Genomic DNA, 18,414 nt, shown 5'->3' with positions numbered 1-18,414 from the left:
TCCCAGCTAATGTGCCTGGGAAAGCAGTGGAGGATGGCCCAAGTCTTTGGACCCCTGTACCCAGATGGGAGACCTGGTAGAAGCTCCTGGCTTCAGCATGGCCTGGCACAGGCCGTTGTAGCCATTTGGGGAGTGAACCAGGGGATGGAAGACCTCCCTCCCTCCCTCTCTCTCTTTCTCTGTCTCTCCCTCCCTTCCTCCCTCCTTCCCTCCCTCTCTCCCTCTCCCTCTCTTTCTTTCTCTGTAACTCTGCCTTGCAAATAAATAAAATAAATCTTAAAAAAATAAAACTTGTACCTAAATGCAAAAACACATTTATATAAATCAAATACACTGCAGTTATATGTTTTTCTCTGACAAACAGAAGCTCTCTCTTTTAACGACAATTTTGCTTTTGATGTTTATTATCCTAATACAGGACAGAAAAAAGTACATATGCCTCCATTGTATAGCTACACATAACTTGTTGAATTGGATATGATTCATCACTTCAAGATTTCTCAAGTCTCAAGGCTGGTGCTGTGGCATAGTAGGTTAAGCCTCCTCCTGAATCACAGGCATCCCATATGAATGCTAGTTCGACTCCCAGCTGCTCCACTTCCAATCCAGAACTCTGCTAATAGCCTAGGAAAGCAGTAGAGGATGGTCCAAGTGCTTGGGCCCCCGCACCCACATGGGAGACCCAGAAGAAGCTCCTGGCTCCTGGCTTCATAGACCCAGCTCCGGCCGTTGTAGTCATTTGGGGAATGAACTAGCAGATGTCTATAACTCTGCCTCTCAGATAAATAAATAAATGTTTAAAAAAATTTCACAAGTCTCTACTCAATTCACACAATAATCAGTCTGATTTTCTGATGTAGCTATAAAAATAATCAGAAAAAAAAAAACCTCTAATGTTGGAATTACATTTAAAAATAGAATTCCAGAGCATGTGTTTGGCCTGGGGGTTAAGATGCCAGTTAGGATGCCCTCATTCCATATCAGAGTGCCTGGTTTTGATTCCTAGCTTTGCTCCCAATTCCAGCTTCCTGCTACTTTGCATTTTAGGAGGTAGCAGGCAATGGCTCAAGTACTTAGGTCCCTTCCAGTCCTGTGGGATACCCTGGATTATCTCAATCCAGGTTCCTGGCTTTGGCCTGGCCCAGCCCTGGCTGTTGCAGGCATTTGGGGAACTAAAACAATAGAGGGAAGACCCCTGCCTCTGGCTCTCGAATAAGTAAAATTAAAAAACAATTTTAAAAATAAAATAATAGGGGCCAACATTGTGGCACAAAGGATTTAAGCTACTGCTTGCAGCACTAGCATTCCATATCAGAGTGCCAGTTTGAGTCCTGGATGCTCTGCTTCTGATCCAGCCTCCTGCTAATGCACCTGGGAAAGCAGTGGATGATGTCAGGTCCTGGTCACCCTCATGGGAAACCCGGATAGAGTTCCTGGCTCCTGGCTCCTGGGGAATTGATCAGCAGATGGAAGGTTCTCTGTCATTTTGCTTTTCCAATAAATAAATCTTTATAAAAATAAGATTCCATCTCTGAATTGTAACTAGTAAATATTAACAAAAAATATTTTGGTAGCAAGGATATATCAAATCAAGCCTTCTGGAGAAAACTAAGGTGTCTAGAACTTTAGTTTAAATCTACCTCAACAGATTAGAAATTAATCTTTTTCTATGCCAAGATAAATGCAATAAGATTTAACTATTTTCAAGGATTTTTAAGTTATCTATAAAAATTATAACCTACAAGTTAAAATAATCACTTGCAATTTTAAAATGATTTATGTGAAAGCTATGTATTAAGAAGTATGTCAGGAAACAGATAAATAAAAGACAAGTCAAGGGTTGCCAAAATCCCAGTTTATAGTTGTAAATTCCTAAGGTTTTAAAGCACAGCCACAAGCTAATTGCCAAAAGACCTGCTGCCCATAGACATTTGTGGAGGACTGGAGTTAATGGCAGGGCATGTCAATTTACTACAGGCAGCTCATGGCGAGACAATTTGACAAAAGAACTGGATCAAGTTACAGCCTGTTCCTATTATCACCACAGTCTAGATTTATGGTTTCTAACACCAGTCCTACAAGAAATAATGGAAATGATGACAACAACAATCCCCTCTAGACAACAGACTGCAGAAAAGCATGCAATAAACCACAATCTAAAGTGACCAGAAAACTAAACATCCCTGACAATACTTCAAACATGAGGCAGGTGTCAGCAAATTACTCATTTAAATATTTCTACAACTTCTCAAAATCTCAACACCAAAACAAACCTCAATTTAGAGTTCCTAAGGTAATCTAAAACTAAGCAATATATACATGCACTTATTATTACTAATATCTTAATTATTTTAATGACCAAAAAGCATGATTTCATTTGAACAGATTTATGAAACTCTACAAAATTGCTGAAAATTAAATAATACTGATTATATTACTCTTCAAATAACTTCAAAATATTACTTTTTACATTTTTTCAAAAGAAAAAATGGACAACAGTTTCACAGCAAAGGGCACCTGTTTTTAACTGTATTCAGGGAGGCAAATGAATAGAAGAAACACGCTTGATTTAATGTTTAATTTCAAAATAAATAAATAATCAAAATTTAAAGCAGCTACAACAAATGAAAGGTGGGAAAAGCGACCAAACGTTAACAGAAAACAAAGATTTTGTCAATATATCTGATTTCAGAACTACAAGGTACATACCAAATAAATGGTAACTGTTTATGTCTGAAATTCAGCACTGGTTAATACACTGAGAAAGAGGCTGAGAAAAATCAAATGTGTATCCTAAAGACAAGAAGCAAAGAGAGACTTACCAACTTTTCCCTGAGAAAACAAATCTGCCCCTTCTAAAGTTTACAATGGCATGTTACCACAAAAGGTGGGCACTCTCTTTCCGCTCTACAACAATTTGCTCCTATAAACTTAGGAAGGGGCAGAGCCACAGCCATAAACACAGGTCACAAGTTGTAGATAGTCAAATGCTCTCTATCTCCAAATGTTTCCTATTTCTTTACTAATACAAAGACTCAACGAGCTTATTCTGGTTTGCTGTTTGTTTTTAACTCTTTAAATAAAGAATTCAAGCAGCTTAGGTAATAAGATCATGAAATTAAAATGAACAGCATCATCACATATGCTGCTGCTGGAACCTCAAATCCTTTACTTTTCACATAATAAGATATTCCATTCATTGCATTAAACCTTTCTATTACAGGGTCAAAAAGTCAAAGATAAAGGTTTAGGGACTTAACATTAGTTAGTATAAAAAACATGGTTGTCAAGTTTGTATTAGACACATTAAGACGAAGTAAGCAAAAAAGCCTTACTCATGAAAACCAAAACAAAAGTTCATTTCAAATCTTAAATGGTTTCTGAAATTTTCTCAAGTTATCCCACTTTAAGAACTATGCCCTTTGCTATTAAATCAGATGTTACCACTACAGTAAAAGGTATTTCATATGCTTTGAATAACCAAAGCCCAAGCTAGTTAGAGACTAGAAAATAGACATACCACTAAATTATACCAATATTTATACTATGGTATAAGTTAATTCAACCTATGATAAACACAGCACTTTCTTTCATCTATTCATATTTCCCCATGTCAAAGGGATCATGAATATTAAGGCTCCAACCCAGGGAAAGGTAAACTCTATCTTAAAATTATCAATATTTGCAATTTTCCAAGTGTATAGATTTTCAGTTTTTTGAAAGCAACAACCACTTCAAATTCCAAGATATTACGTAGTAATTCTCAAGCATTAATAATGGGTTCTAAAATTCTTAGGGGTGCCTGATTTGCACATTCTAAACCACAAAACATCTCCCGGCAACATCAGACCAATCTTCATACCACAACTTATAGCTCTAATGCTGATAGCAGGCACAGCTCACTTTGTTATGCTCTGGTATATCATTAAAACCAGGAATATGACTGTAAGGAGACAATGAGAGTCCCAGGGAAGGGAGCTAAGAGAAAAGGTGACCTTAGGTTTCCTTTCACAACTGGAATGAGAACAGAACTGGCATAAAGGAGAAAACAGCAGACAAGGTAACCTGGCATTGGAGGTGACTAATAACTCAAAACAGCACAAGATCCCTTGCATCCACCAGTGTTCTGGTTTCTAAAGTTGCAACAGTCATTTCTATTAACCCAAACAGAGAGGCAGTATGTATTTAAGTGAAAGAGCGCAAACTAAATTGGATCTACCTTAAGTGCATATAATTTTCCTTAAGTCACATAATTTTCATCTTAAAAACTTGGTATTTACTCAGCCTTTTCGAGGCACTTTACCATCATCAATAATTTCTCAGCAAGACAGCAAAGGATTACCCTGACCACTTCACTGATGCGGAAACAGACACTAACAGTAAAGAGAACAGGCAGGAAGAGGGGCGATAGGAAGCATCTGGAAGGAACAGGCAGGCAGCTAAAAAGGAACAAACCCAAAAGAAAATGAGAGTCACATCTGGCTCATAGCTAATCATCATAATCCTTATTATTTTTGAGTTCAAAGAGATTTCTGAAATAGTTTGAAAAAAGAAAATGCTTTAAAATAACTAAAATCTAAGTACAGCCTAAACTACTTGGTCACAGAAGTGAAGTTGCTTAGCATTAAAAAATCTCCAGAGCACACAGTGATTTCAATTTATATCAGTAAATATTATACCCTCAAGCCTAACCAGAGCATTATTTATCTGACCAGGAGAATCATCTCTCATAAAAATGTATAGCTTTATATAATCATAACAAAAAAGTCACAAAGTTAGTATCACATAAGTCAGAAATAATTCAGCTATACCAAGAATTTTGTTTAGAGAATTAGGACAAAAATACTGATTCCTTGGATCTGTACTTTAAATAAAAGGAATATTTCTACTGCAGTCATATTGATCTTCTTAGCCATAACCTTGACATTTTCAGGAATAAACTACTAGTTGGAAGCCTTAACTACTCAGAAAGTAGCACACACAACAGGCTCTGAATAAATGTACATTCAGTTGAACTCCATATTAAAGACAGCACAAGTGCTTAATAAAGATGTTTGAATCATAAAGCAAAAAGACTGACCAAATGCTTCTTGAGAAAAACTGATAGCGCCTCTTCAAGACTGACTCTGATGTTCTTCATATGTACAGTGGCATCACTTTTACAAATCCTCATACATAATGCAGTCGTCACATTAACCTTTTTTCCCCCCAAACTCTCAATTTTAAATCAGGTTCTCTAAACAGGTACACACTTTTAAGAAGTTTATAACGTAGCATAAATATATGAAGTTTATTCAAAAATTTCAAAGTCATTTTAAATGGCGCATGACTAGGTTTTCTTTAAAATTAGGTTATAGATAAAACTAGATCAGAATAAATACAAGGCATCAGGTAAACACTCATAAAGTCCATTCTCAAAATCTCAATTAGACTAATTTCCAAAGGCTTATTTTCACACTCTTCCCATCAAATATACAAAACCACAAACAGCCTGGAAAACATCCACTATTACTTATTGAATAATTAAGAAAAAGAATGGCAAGGAAAACAAAATTGTCATCGTTGTAACACATTGCCAAGCAATTACTGAAAAGAATTAAATAGGTATCTATGAACTAGTTTTACAACACAATTGCTCAGCATAGGAAAGTGTACTTCATAAATGCTGTACATCTTCTAATACTCTTCCCTCAAAACAGAAATGAGAATAGCTCTGGAGGCATTAAAAATACAGCAGCATCTCCAACAATTTTCTAACTCACCACTCATAAGCAAGTTATTTAATGTCCCCTGCCTCGGTTTCCTCCTACAAACCATTCACATTTTAGAGACATACTACAGGTAAATCATAAACGCTAACCTTCTAATTCTTCCAAGCACAGGCAAATTTCATATTGTAACCACACTTGGTGATGTATTACAAATATTTATCAACCTTTTTTTTTTTTAAATCAACAGTCTTAAGCGGGAACCTGTAAGTATCTGTGCCGCCCAAACATCTGGGGGAAGGGGGCGGAGCCGAATTACAGTTCAGCCCTTAAAGCTATGTATAACTTCGAGGCGCAAAATCGATCAAATTCGCCTAGACCTGTTCTGCCTCTGGCTCTTCTCACTGGGGCGGCGCACAAGTACCCTCCAGGTGGAAAAAAGCGAGGAGGGTACAAAAACCATTTCGGAGTGCTTCTAACCGAAGGCAGCAGTGTTCCCTAGACTCAAGTCACGACTGCAACGGCGATCGCGCTCCTCCCCTCCCTGGCCGCCCCGAACCGGCCGAGTCCCCGCGTCCGCTTCACCCGAGGGTGAGCCACCGGCGACCCCTGCCCTCACCAGAAACCTCGCGGTGTAGACTTGGCCGCAGGACCCGAGCCCGCGCCTCGCCACGCACGCATCCTTCGGGGCTGATGGTCCCTTCCCAAACTCCAAAAGTTACTTCCCAAGTCCCCGAAAGGAACCCGCTCCGTCTCAGCCCAGACCACGAAAAATCATCCCTGCTCCTCAACCCCGAAGCCCATTTCTCAATGCCCCCAGCCCGACCTCACCCACCGCGACGAGGCTGAAGCGGAGGGCGCTGTCCGCGCTGCCGGAGAGCGACGGTTGGAAGGCGCAGCCAGGCGCGCGGGTGACAAGGACCTGCGGCCGGGCGAAGGGGCCCCGGGGGAGTCAGAGGGACGGGGTGAAAACTGTTAAGGGGCGTCTGCGGAGGGCGTTAAGTGAGGGAGGGGAGCTGTGGCCCCAGGGATGAGACTGCCGGGGATGGACGACCGGGGTGCGGGGCCAAACTGAGGCGAAAAGCGAGTAGGGTAGTGAGGGGGCGTTCCTCGAATGGGACACGCTGCCGAGGGTTCCCCGCCGCCCGCCCGCCCAAGGACAACGGTCAGGGCTCAGACGCCACACGTTCGCCTCTCGGTTCTTCACAGGGCCCAGAGTCACCACCTACCTTGGTTCTTGTCAGCGACAGCAACGAAATTGTCACATTCGTCCGCGAGCCGGCAACGAGCTTCACACCGCCGCCGCCATTTTTGAGAAGCCGCGCGCGGAGACGCGCATGCCCCGCAACCGCCACCGCGGCCCCGCCCCCTCCGCGGCCAGTCCGCGTGCCCTTCGGTTGCCGCGAGCACGCCCTACGAGCGCTGCCGCGTGCGGGCCCAAATCCGGGGCCCCTGCTGCCGGCCTGCGCGAGCGCGGCTGCGAGACGCTGCAAACCCGGGAAAAAACGTTGGCAGTTTTCCCTCTTCCCCCCAGCCAAAAAAAAAGGCCAATCCCCGCGCGTGGCCCCCAGGCCCTCATGACTCCCTAAGTGGGACCCCAGGGTTCGCGTGAAGTTTCATGCCGGGAACTCGCTCCCCTTCGTCATGGCCCTTGATTCCTGGCCACCACCCACCCTGGCCACGAACCCAAAAAAGCAGGCACTGCTCTAGGAATTCAAGCAAGTTCGAGGGGCAGGGAAAAGGCAGCTCGTTCAAAGCCACTCCTTCGCTGGCTGCAGCGTATTCCTTGAAACCGCTTCCCCTCACCCCCCACCGCGCTCCCAGCCTGCGGTTTTGCCACGCATTCCCCTCCCAGCTCCATGTTCTAGACTGGGCTGTTCCTCTAACTCCAGGTTTGCGCTAACGGAAGCTAGATTGACCCAGAGGATGAAATCATGTGCTCACCGACTTGAGGGTGCTCAGGATCATTCCTGAGTGCTTTTTTGGGATCCTCTCAGCCCGATCCCTCTCTTCCTGGGCGTGTTCCGCAGAGCAGGTGAGGCTGCTTCTGTAGGAAGGGATCATAAAAATAGCCTTAAAATGAACCACGAACCTCTCAGCACAAAATGCAGCAAAACAGAAAGCATGGGAAATGAACAGGTCCTATCTTGTGAAGCTGGGTATAAGTGGATTTCAAACTTTTGTTGCTTTTGTTTAAAAAATGATACGTGTTGTGTTAGCAAGTAAACTATTGGCAGACCTTCTTCCCTCACCACAGTTCTTTCCAAAGCTCAGTGTAGGTTTTGCAGCTGCGATCTCCGTGACCGCCTTAACTTACTGTACCGAATATGGTATACTTTTAAAATCATAATTCAGAAATGAAGAACCTGGGGCCAGCTTTGCACCGTAGTGGGCTAAGCCACGGAATCTGGTTGGATTCCCGGCTGCCCCACTTCCAATCCAACTCTCTGCTAATGCACCTGGGAAAGCAGCAGAAGATGGCCCAAGTGCTTGGGCCCCTGCACCCACGTGGGAGACCCAGAAGAAGCTCCTGGCTCCTGGCTTCCAATCGGCGCAGCTCTGGCCGTTGCAGCCAACTGGGGAGTGAACCGGTGGATGGAGGACCTCTCTCTCTCTTTCTCTACCTCTGCCTCTCTGTAACTCTGTCTTTCAAATAAATAAATAAATCTTTTTTAAAAAAGAAAAAGAAAGAAGAGAAATCAACAACGTAAAACTAAAAACAAAAAATATATCCATTTTCTATAATGCAGAATAAATTTTTTCATATTCAACTTTTGCAGTATTAAAAACCAAAATATTTTTATATTTAAGCATTGATGAATGGCACAAAATCAAATTAATTGTTCTTGAATCAGTTAAAAATAAAAAACATGATAATGCAAAATTCAAATAAACTATAAGGTGAAAGTAGAAATACTAGGCCAATGATATGCAAATATTAAAGACAGCTTTGGTCATATCAATTGTTCAATAGTTATCACATAGGAGAGAATGTTCAAATGGTCTAATATGAAGGTTGAAAAATGTTTTTTAAGTTTGGAAATAGATCTTTAATAGATCTTACCTTTCTAATCATGATGCAATGGAAACATTTGAAATTCATCTCTATGTCCTGTATATGAAAGATCTGGCTTATCATTTACACCTTTTTTACATGTATGGGCCTTTTATTAAATTGTAGGAACACTATTCTGATTTCTAAATTGCCTGTCTCACTGATGCCTCATCTGCTTCCCATATTCCTAAAATGAAATTACCCTAAAAATGTAATTTTCATGATCTATATTAAAACATCTCAATGATTATGTTCACCAAAGGATTTATAGACATGTAACTATTTTATGCTAAATATGCTACCAATAATGATAATAGTGGGCACCTACTATGTACTGACAACCATGCTAGTCTCTTCAGATTCAAATTTCCAATCCTATGATTGGAATTGGAATCCTATGAGGCAGATATTCTTAGTCCCATTTTACAGATGAGAATGATGAATACTACATAGCAAATAATGGCTATGAACATGTTTGAATATTTCCTTTCACCCCATCATATCCTTTTCACTCCATCATCAATCATATGCTTTTATCATATACTATGTATATAAACTCAATAATTATTTTATTTACCTATACCCTACTTTCCTCCTTTACCAAAATAAATTTGAGACTGCTTTTCAATAATGTTAGCATAGGTCAGAACATCGTAGGAATTTAGTAAATATTTGTTGAATGAATGGATGGATGCATCCTGCTATTATGATGTGCAATTAATTCTGCCTAGTAAACTATCAGATGCTTCTGAAATGAAAAAGTAAGAGCTAAGGCTAGCGAAATCCAATTTTGCATGATTTTTTTTTTGCAAGCTTCAGATGCTCCTGTCAGTTTGCTACTGACTTGGTCCAAAACCAGTGACGACCTTAAAGAAGACACAGCACCCCACCTAGTCCATGTCCAGTGCAACTTCCTATTGTATCTCAAGTGTGTTTGAGGCTTCCTTTTGTACATTTCTTTAGAGTTTAATATTAGCCAAATAGAATGAAAAAAAAAACCTTCTTTCCTAGATAAGAAAGTTTAATCTACATTTTTATCAATGCACATGCTTATATCAAAACAATATTATTTGAATAGATTTGACATCTTAGGATGATCAGTGAAGAGGCCCTCCAGTTTTCCCACTTCATGCACATGTTTCTTCCTAAAACACAGAAGCCTAACTAAGCCTGACAAAGACTGAAGATCCGAGGTATAACTCATAAATTCACCATTCATATTTCACCATAGTGAAAAAAATCCATATAGTAGGTATTAAATAACTAGTAAACTAATTAAAATAGTAACTGAGTTTACAGACATTTTCTGATCCCTATTCTTAACAAGTTGCCCATGTCTCCCCCTTTAAACACATACCAATAGATATAATTTTGGTTCCTAACTTCAAAATAATAACTTCCATGAAAAAAAAAATAGCAAATCCTTTCAGAGTTACTCATGTCATGTACTATCGTATAACCAGATGAATGAATTGTAGTTGACCAGCTAACAACTGGCCCTTTGGACATTTAATTAAAACAGGTTTGCTTTTACACTTCTTGTGCTGCTCATGCCCCAATTGGAGCCAGTTCCACCCCACCCTACCCCTACCCCCACTTCTTTCTAGAACCTTAGCTCTGCCAGTGTCAGCGACTCTACAGTGACAGCTTCTGACAGGGGCTCCTCTTTCACAGCTTTGGTTCTCCCTGGGTCTTCGGGAAGGTGGAGGACTGGGGGAAGCAGGTACAGCTTCCAGCTTCCAGTGGTTACTAGTCCCTTGGCTCCTTCAGCATCCCGTGTCAGTTCCCTTAAACCTGCCCACACCCCTGTAAATATTCCAGTAAATTCTCTTCAAAAGCACAAATGATTGTACCTTCTGTTCCTGCTGGGAACATTATTACAACAGTTTTTTCTTGTTTCAAGCCAGCCAGCTGTGGGGTTGGGGAACGCAAAGACTTTTTAAGCCCTTCAAGAATTTATAGACCTGGGCGGGGGGGGGGGGGGGGGCTGTCGGTAAAGCTGCTATCTGTGGTGCAGGCATCCCATATGGACGCCAGTTCGAGTCCCAGCTGCTCCATTTCTGATCCAGCTCTCTGCTATGGCCTGGGAGAGCAGTGGAAGATGGCCCAAGTGCTTGGGCCCCTGCACCCATGTGGGAGACCTGGAGGAAGCTCCTGGCTCCTGGCTTTGGATCGGCGCAACTCCAGCCGTTTTAGCCATCTGGGGAGTGAACCAGCAGATGGAAGACCTCTCTCTGTCTCTTCCTCTCACTATGACTCTACCTCTCAAATAAATTAAATTAAATTTTTTTTTTAAAAAAAGAACTTATAGACCTGGGGCTGGCATTGGGCCTAGTGATTAAGACTTGTAATTTGGCCTAATGATTAAGGGACACCCACATCCCATATTGGAGTGCCTGGGTTCGAGTCCCAGTTTCCTTCCAATTCCAGCTTCCTGCTAATGTGCACCCAAGAAAGCAGCAGGTGATGGCTCAAGTACTTGGATCCCTGCCACACATATGAGAGACCCAAATGGAGTTCCTGGCTCCTGGTTTCAGCCTGGCCCAGTCCTGACTATTGCCTGCAATTGGGTTGTGAGCCACCAAATGGGAGATTCGCCTCTTTATCTGTGTGTGTATGTGTGTGTGTCTGTCCGCCTCTCAAATAGATAAAATAAATAAAAATTTTAAAAAAATAACTTTTGACCAGAGGCCAGCATAAGACCACCTGCAATATGTGAAAAAGTCACTATTATGCTGTGAGCTAAGTGTGAGTAAGATTAACTTGAAGAACATGTCTTATAGTGAAGGTTAAAGAAGATAATGTGTGAAAGTCACCTAAGTGATACCTGCTTGATACAATAAACACTATAAGATCCTTAACTTGGGGGCAGCGCTGTAGTGTAGTGAGTTAAGCCGCCACCTGTGATGCAAGCATCCCATATGGGCGCTGGTTCGAGTCCCAGCTGCTCCACTTCCAATCAAGCTCTCTGCTATGGCCTGGGAAAGCAGTAGTAGATAGCCCAAATCCTTGGGCCTCTGCACCCATGTAGGAGACCTGGAAGAAGCTCCTGGCTTTAGCCTGGCCCAGCCCTGGCCGTTGTAGCCATTTGGGGAGTGAACCAGCGGATAGAAAATCGATCTCTCTATCTCCCTCTCTCTGTAACTGACCTTCAAATGAATAAAATAAATCTTTAAAAAAAAAAAAAAACCTTAACTTAATTACATCTGCAAAGTCCCTTTTGCCACATGGGAGGGTAGTTCCAAAATCCATGAAAAACTCAATTCAAAGATAAGTTTATTCGGTGCAAACATTTTTGAAGTCTGTGTATAGTTTTTCATAAATGCATTTTCCACAAACTGAATACCCGTATATTCACAGGTTTCAGGGATTACAATGTGAATATCTTGGGGAAGGGAGAACATTATCCTGCCTCCCATGTAGCATAACCATAATACTACTTACAAAATTACAAATCATTTCTTGTATCACTCAATATCCATTCACTATTCAAACTTCCAGTAACTCCATAAATATACACAGTTTTTACAGCTTTAGTGGAAGAAAGGTGCACACATTGATTGGTAAGCCTCTGAGGCTGCTTTGAATCTATAGCTTCTGCTGTTTTAGTATGCATGGGTTTGAATCTGTAGGTTCCTGCTTTTTTTCCTTGCAATTTGTTATTTGAAGGATCCTGGTTGACCCTTGTTTGGGGCTTCATTGATCGCATTCCCAAAGAGTAACATGTTACTCTTTCCCCTTTATTGCCAAAAAATTGGTAGTTCGGAGACTTGTTAAGATTCAAGTTTTTTGTTTGTTTGTCAGCACAAAATGGTTCCTAGGTGGCAGGCAGTGTGTTCTTCCGTCACAAGGCACGTAATGCCTGACTGTGTCTCCTTGTATGATGGCAGCAGCTGTCCACGTTCAATGCCTCGATCCCTTAGGTCAGCGGTTCTCCAAGTGTAGCCCCCAGACCAGCAGCAGCTGCCTCACCTGGAAGCTTGTCAGAAATGCCAATTCTCAGGCCTCATCCCAAACGCGCTGAATCAGAAAGTCTGAGATGGGCTCCAGCCGTCCGTGACCAAACAAGTCCTCCAGGAGATTCTGATGCAGGCTAAGTTGGAGAAGCACTGCTACTCATCAAGGCTTGCCAAGCGGTGATATTTAAGACTGACATTAACATAAAAGGGTGCAGGCAAAACAAAGTAAAGGAAACCTCCAAAATCAAATAGGATCGTACTCAAAAGAGGAAGCCAGGGGAGAAAACATTCTCTTAAAGTAAGGAATTTAAAAGACATAAATACGAAAGCAATACCACTTCAGTGATAAACATACATTTGGAGAAACTAAAAACCAAAGGCTTATCATTTTGAAATATTTTAAATTACTTATTTGAAATGACAGTGTCAGTTATGAATACTTTACAACCCACACAGCTCTCATAAAAAGTTAGGAATGAGGGGTGGGCATTTGGCACAGTGGGTTAAGACTCCACTTGAAACATTCACATCCCATATCAGAGTGCCTTCTTTGAATCCCAGCTACTCCACTTCCAATCCAGCTTTCCACTAATATACACCGTGGGAATCAGCAGGTGATGGCTCAAGTAGGTGGCTCCCTGCTGCCCATGTAAGAGACCCGGATGGAGTTCTGGGCCAGCCTGGCTGTTGTGGGCATTTGGGGAGTGAACCTGTCGATGAGAGAGCTCTGTCTCTCTGCCTTTCACATAAATAAAATATAAATAAATTTGAAAAATGTAAAAGATTTAGGAATTATTTTATTAATGGGAAAAAACAACAATAGCAGTGTTGAAAAGGCAGTATTTTGGGTACTTTGTCATTCAAAGGCTTGGATTCTGAAAAACAGCCAAAATTTTAAAAATCTGCACAGGTTTTTATAGCAGTACTTTTTTTTAAGATGTTTTATTTATTTATTTGAGAGGTAGAGTTACAGACAGTGAGAGGGAGAGACAGAGAGAAAGGTCTTCCTTCCATTGGTTCACTCCCCAAATGGCCACAACGGCAGGAGCTGTGCCGATCTGAAACCAGGAGCCGGGAGCTTCTTCTGGGTCTCCCACGTGGGTGCAGGGGCCCAAGGACTTGGACCATCTTCCACTGCTATCCCAGGGCATAGCAGAGAGCTGGATCAGAAGTGGAGCAGCTAGGACTATAACCGGCACCTATATGGGATGCTGGCACCGCAGGCAGAGGATTAACGTACTGTGCCACAGTGCTGGCCCCAGTACTTCTTTTTATTAAAATATTTATTTATTTATTAGAAAGTCAGAGTTACACAGAGACAGAAGGAGAGGCAGAGAGAGAGAGAGAGAGACAGGTCTTCCATCCACTGGTTTACTCCCCAGATGGCTGCAACAGCTGGAGCTGCTCCGATTCAAAGCCAGGAGCCAGGAGTTTCTTCCGGGTCTCCCATGCCAGTACAGGGGCCTAAGGACTTGGGCCATCTTCCACAGCCTTCCCAGGCCATAGCAGAGAGCTGGATTGGAAGCGGAGCAGCCAGGACACGAACTGGCTATAGTAGTACTTCTATTCCCAATGTCCATGGTTTGTGAACAGCTAAGGCTTCTCATGAAAGTAAAGGAGAAAGCAAGGGAGTCTTGGACCTGGGTTAAAGTAAGCGCTGCTCCTTTCTGGGACTGGGACTGATTCAAAGTACACTGGACTTCAAAGCGAATGGAAAACAGCCTCACCAGACACAATCCCCATCCCTACCCCACCCCAGAGCAATCAACTTAATCCAGCATCCGACATTGGGATGCGGCGGCATGATATACCATGCACATTTATTCCTCATTCAGACAGGAATCACTAACTGAGCCTGCTACCACGACCAGGTACTGCACTGGATGCATATGGTCAGTCTGTAGACAAGTAAGTGATTTGTCAAAGAAACTGACTCAGCAGTGAAGTTAACACATTGCTTAGGGGCACAAATAGGTATTCACTTGCTGAGCAAATGGACTCTAGCATGTTTCTGTAAATGAATAAAAAGAGCCCTTCATGCAAAATCCTGCATGAAGACAGTGAAATTAGCCAAGCTAACATGAAGTTCGTGCAAAGAACATTTTCCTCCTTTTCTTAAAGAAGTTGATTAGTTCCTGGTTTGAAGAAATTTCCAAGGAACACTCCTTCACACATTCCCAGGAAGTTAGCTTTGCAGAGCTTGCCTCTAGACATCGCCGGCAGGGAGGGATTCAGTCAGCCGTGCGGTCTGGAGACTTGGCTGCAGGAGGCCCTAAGAGCCTAGTGCTCTCAGCGGCTTCCCTCCAGTGGCAGGGCCATCAGTCCCAGGTGCCTGGGAAAAGAAGATGGAAATCTGTGGCTTTGTGGGAAGCTTTGTGTAAACCTTTATTATTATTATTATTATTATTATTATTATTATATAATGTCAGCTAGGGAAAGGAAAGAAAAATATTCCAAGTCTGCAAACTTGCAAAGCACCACAACACATCAAAGGTTAATGTCCTGACCAATCAGGTCCTGTCGTCTACCCCATTTGCTAGCACAGTTTCCACAAATAACGGGCAAGCACTAAAGCTTCATAAAATATTTTTGGCAGTGCAGGATGGGCCAGCCTTCTGGCAGTCACTTGAAGGAAATGACTCCAAATGTCTTTCAGTGTGAACAGCCTTAAGTATTTTAAATCCTTGGTAAATAGAGTTGCCAGCAATCCCAAATATGCTTCACTGTTTCTGAATTGGACATTCAGGCTAATTTTAGGATGACTTTTTTTTTCAATCATACATATTTCAATAAACAAGTTGTTCTATTTCCTTTTCTTAAATGTTGATAACTTTGGAAAACTTTGCAAATGAGAAACAAACTTCAGAAGCCAGACTGCGAAGTTGAGATAAATACGAACGTCCTAGAAAGCATACTATAGCTGCCTCTGTTGAGTGTGCCGGCAGTCATGTTCATCCACAGGCTTTCTTATATGAGAACGCTCATTTCTAAATCAAAGGTTTGAAAAACCAGGTTTGCCCTACTAACCTAAAACGATTCTACAGTGCTTTCAGCAAGTTATCCTGAAGGATGTTCTAAACATGACTTTTTTTTTTTAAGAATTATTTATTTACTCAAAAGTCAGAGTTACACAGAGAGAGGAGAGAGGGAGAGAGGGAGAGGTCTTCCATCCGCTGGTTCACTCCCCAATTGGCTGCAAAGGCCGGAGCTGCGCCAAACCGAAGCCAGGAGCCAGGAGCTTCTTCCAGGTCTCCCACATGGGTCAGGGTCCCAAGGACGTCAACCATCTTCTACTGCTTTCCCAGGCCATAGCAGAGAGCTGGATTGGAAGTGGAGCAGCCAGGACTAGAACCGGCGCCCATATGGGATGTCGACATTTCAGGCCAGGGCGTTAACCCGCTGCGCCACAGCGCTGACCCTTAAACATGGCTTTCAATATGTTAGCCATTAGCCATATGTGGCTGTTTGAATTTAAATTTAAATTAATTGAAATAAAATAACCTTAAAATTCTAACCCCTCAGTCATACAATCTCATTTCAAGTGCATGAAAGCTACATGCTTTGACTAGTGACTGCCATACTGGATAGTGCAAACTATTTCCATCTCAAATAAATTTCTACTGGATAGAATTGTCTTGACTCCTTGCTACTCAAACAGTGGACCAGCAGCTTCAGCATTATCTAGGAGCTTCTTAGAAAGGCTGAATCTTGGGGCCGGCACTGTGGCGTAGCAGGTAAAGCTGCTGCCTGCAGTGCCGGCATTTCATGTGGGCACCGGTTTGAGTCCTGGCTACTCCACTTCCAATCCAGCTCTCTGTTATGGCCTGGGAAAGCAGTAGAAGATGACCCACATACTTGGACCCCTTCACTTGCATGGTAAACCCGGAAGAAGCTCCTGGCTCCTGGCTTCAGATCAGTGCAGCTCCGGCTGTTGCAGCCAATTGGGGAGTGAACCATTAGATGGAAGACCTCTCTCTCTCTCTCTCTCTCTCTCTCTCTCTGCCTCTCCTTCTCTCTGTGTGTAACTCTGACTTTCAAGTAAAATAAATAATAAATAAATCTTTAAAAAAAAAAAGGCTGAATCTCAGGCCCCACAATCAAACATACTGAATTAGAATCTGCATTTTGGGGCTAGCATTGTGACATAGCAGGTGCACTGGTCCGAGTCCTGGCTGCTTCACTTCTGATCCAGCTCCCTGCTAATGTACCTGGGAAGCTGTGGAGAATGGCTCAAGTGCTTGGGCCTCTACCACTCATGTGGGAGACCCAGAAGAAGCTCCTGAATCCTGGCTTCTGCCTGGCCCAGCCCCGGCCAGTGCAGCCATTTGGGGAGTGAACCAGAGAATAGGAGATCTCTCTCTCTCTCTCTCTCTCCCCCTCTCTCCCCCTCTCTCCTCTCCCCCTCTCTCCCCCTCTCTCCCCTCTCTCCCCCTCTCTCCCCTTCTCCTCCTCCTCTCTGTAATTCTGCATTTCAAACAAATAAAAAATAAATCTTTTTTTAAAAAAAAGAACCTGCATTTTAACAACATGACCAAGCTATTTGTGTGAATATTAAAGTGTGAAAAGCACTGGTCTAAATCAGCGTTTCCTAGTCTGGCTTGACCCTAAGAAACACCTGACTGGGATAGGCATTTGTAATAGAGGATAAGCACCAGTTGGGACGCCTGCATCCCATTTCAGAGGACCTGGGTTTGAAACTCGGCTCTGGCTCCTGACTCCAGATTCCTGCTGATGCAGACCCTGGGAGGCAGCAGTGATGGTTCAAGTAGTTGGGTCCCTGTCACCTTGTGGGAGACTTAGACTATGTTCCCAGCTCCTGGCTTTGGCACTTGGGAAGTCAACCACAGGATAAGAGCTCTCGCTCCCATCTCACTCTCTCTCTCAATCTCACTTTCACTCTCTCAAATGAATAAAAACAGGAATAATTTTTTTAAATAAATAAATTTAAAAATCACCTACCAGGGCCGGCACTGTGGCATAGCAGGTAAAGCCGCTGCCTGCAGTGCTGGCATCCCATATGGGCGCCAGTTCGCGTCCCGGCTGCTCCACTTCTGATCCAGCTCTCTGCTATGGCCTGGGAAAGCAGTAGAAGATGGCCCAAGTCCTTAGGCCCCTGCACCCGCATGGGAGACCCAGAAGAAGCTCCTGGCTCCTGGCTTTGGATCGGTGCAGCTCCGGCCGTTGCGGCCAATTGGGGAGTGAACCGGCAGATGGAAGTCCTCTTTCTCTCTGCCTCTCCTTCTCTCTCTGTGTAACTCTGACTTTCAAATAAATAAATAAATGTTTAAATAAAAAATAGATGTCTAGTCCTGTGCAGAAAAAGAAAACAGTTTGACCTTGTATCATGAAGTTGAACATTCACATAGCCTCTGATCCAAAATATACCTCAGAAAACTCCTACATATATATCCTAGAAGACATTTGCATATTGTCATAGCAGCATTGCTCACAACAGTGAAACCCTGAAAATGTCACAAATACCCATTGATGGATGAGTGCACTAATCAACCATAGTATATCCATACTATAAAATATTAAATATCCAAAGTCAAAATGAATAAACCACAACAATACGCAGGAATGCATCTTAGCAAGATAGTACTATCTGAAAGAATGTCAACAAATATTCCATACAACTTGCACATGTTTTAAGATGCAAAAACACTTGAAATTTTAAAATTAAAAATGGCTT

At 42.5% G+C, this 18,414-nt stretch overlaps 1 protein-coding gene across 8 annotated transcripts in view; it reads right to left on the bottom strand.

The window, feature by feature from the left end:
• SCML2 (Scm polycomb group protein like 2) overlaps positions 1-7,018 on the bottom strand; it is a 74,017-nt gene extending 66,999 nt beyond the window's left edge. For 7 of the 8 annotated variants that reach the window (XM_062183901.1, XM_062183905.1, XM_062183908.1 and 4 more), the window contains exon 1: positions 6,938-7,018. The gene's annotated coding sequence lies outside the window, so the exon portion shown is untranslated. The remainder of the gene's footprint in view (positions 1-6,937) is intronic. The other variant, XM_062183904.1, reaches the window with a different exon arrangement.
• Positions 7,019-18,414: the final 11,396 nt, after the last annotated feature.

This window comes from Lepus europaeus, chromosome X, assembly GCF_033115175.1.
Source record: "Lepus europaeus isolate LE1 chromosome X, mLepTim1.pri, whole genome shotgun sequence".
NCBI lineage: Eukaryota > Metazoa > Chordata > Mammalia > Lagomorpha > Leporidae > Lepus > Lepus europaeus.
Note: the sequence above shows the minus strand (reverse complement) of the source record. Positions and strands in the feature narration are given on the sequence as shown.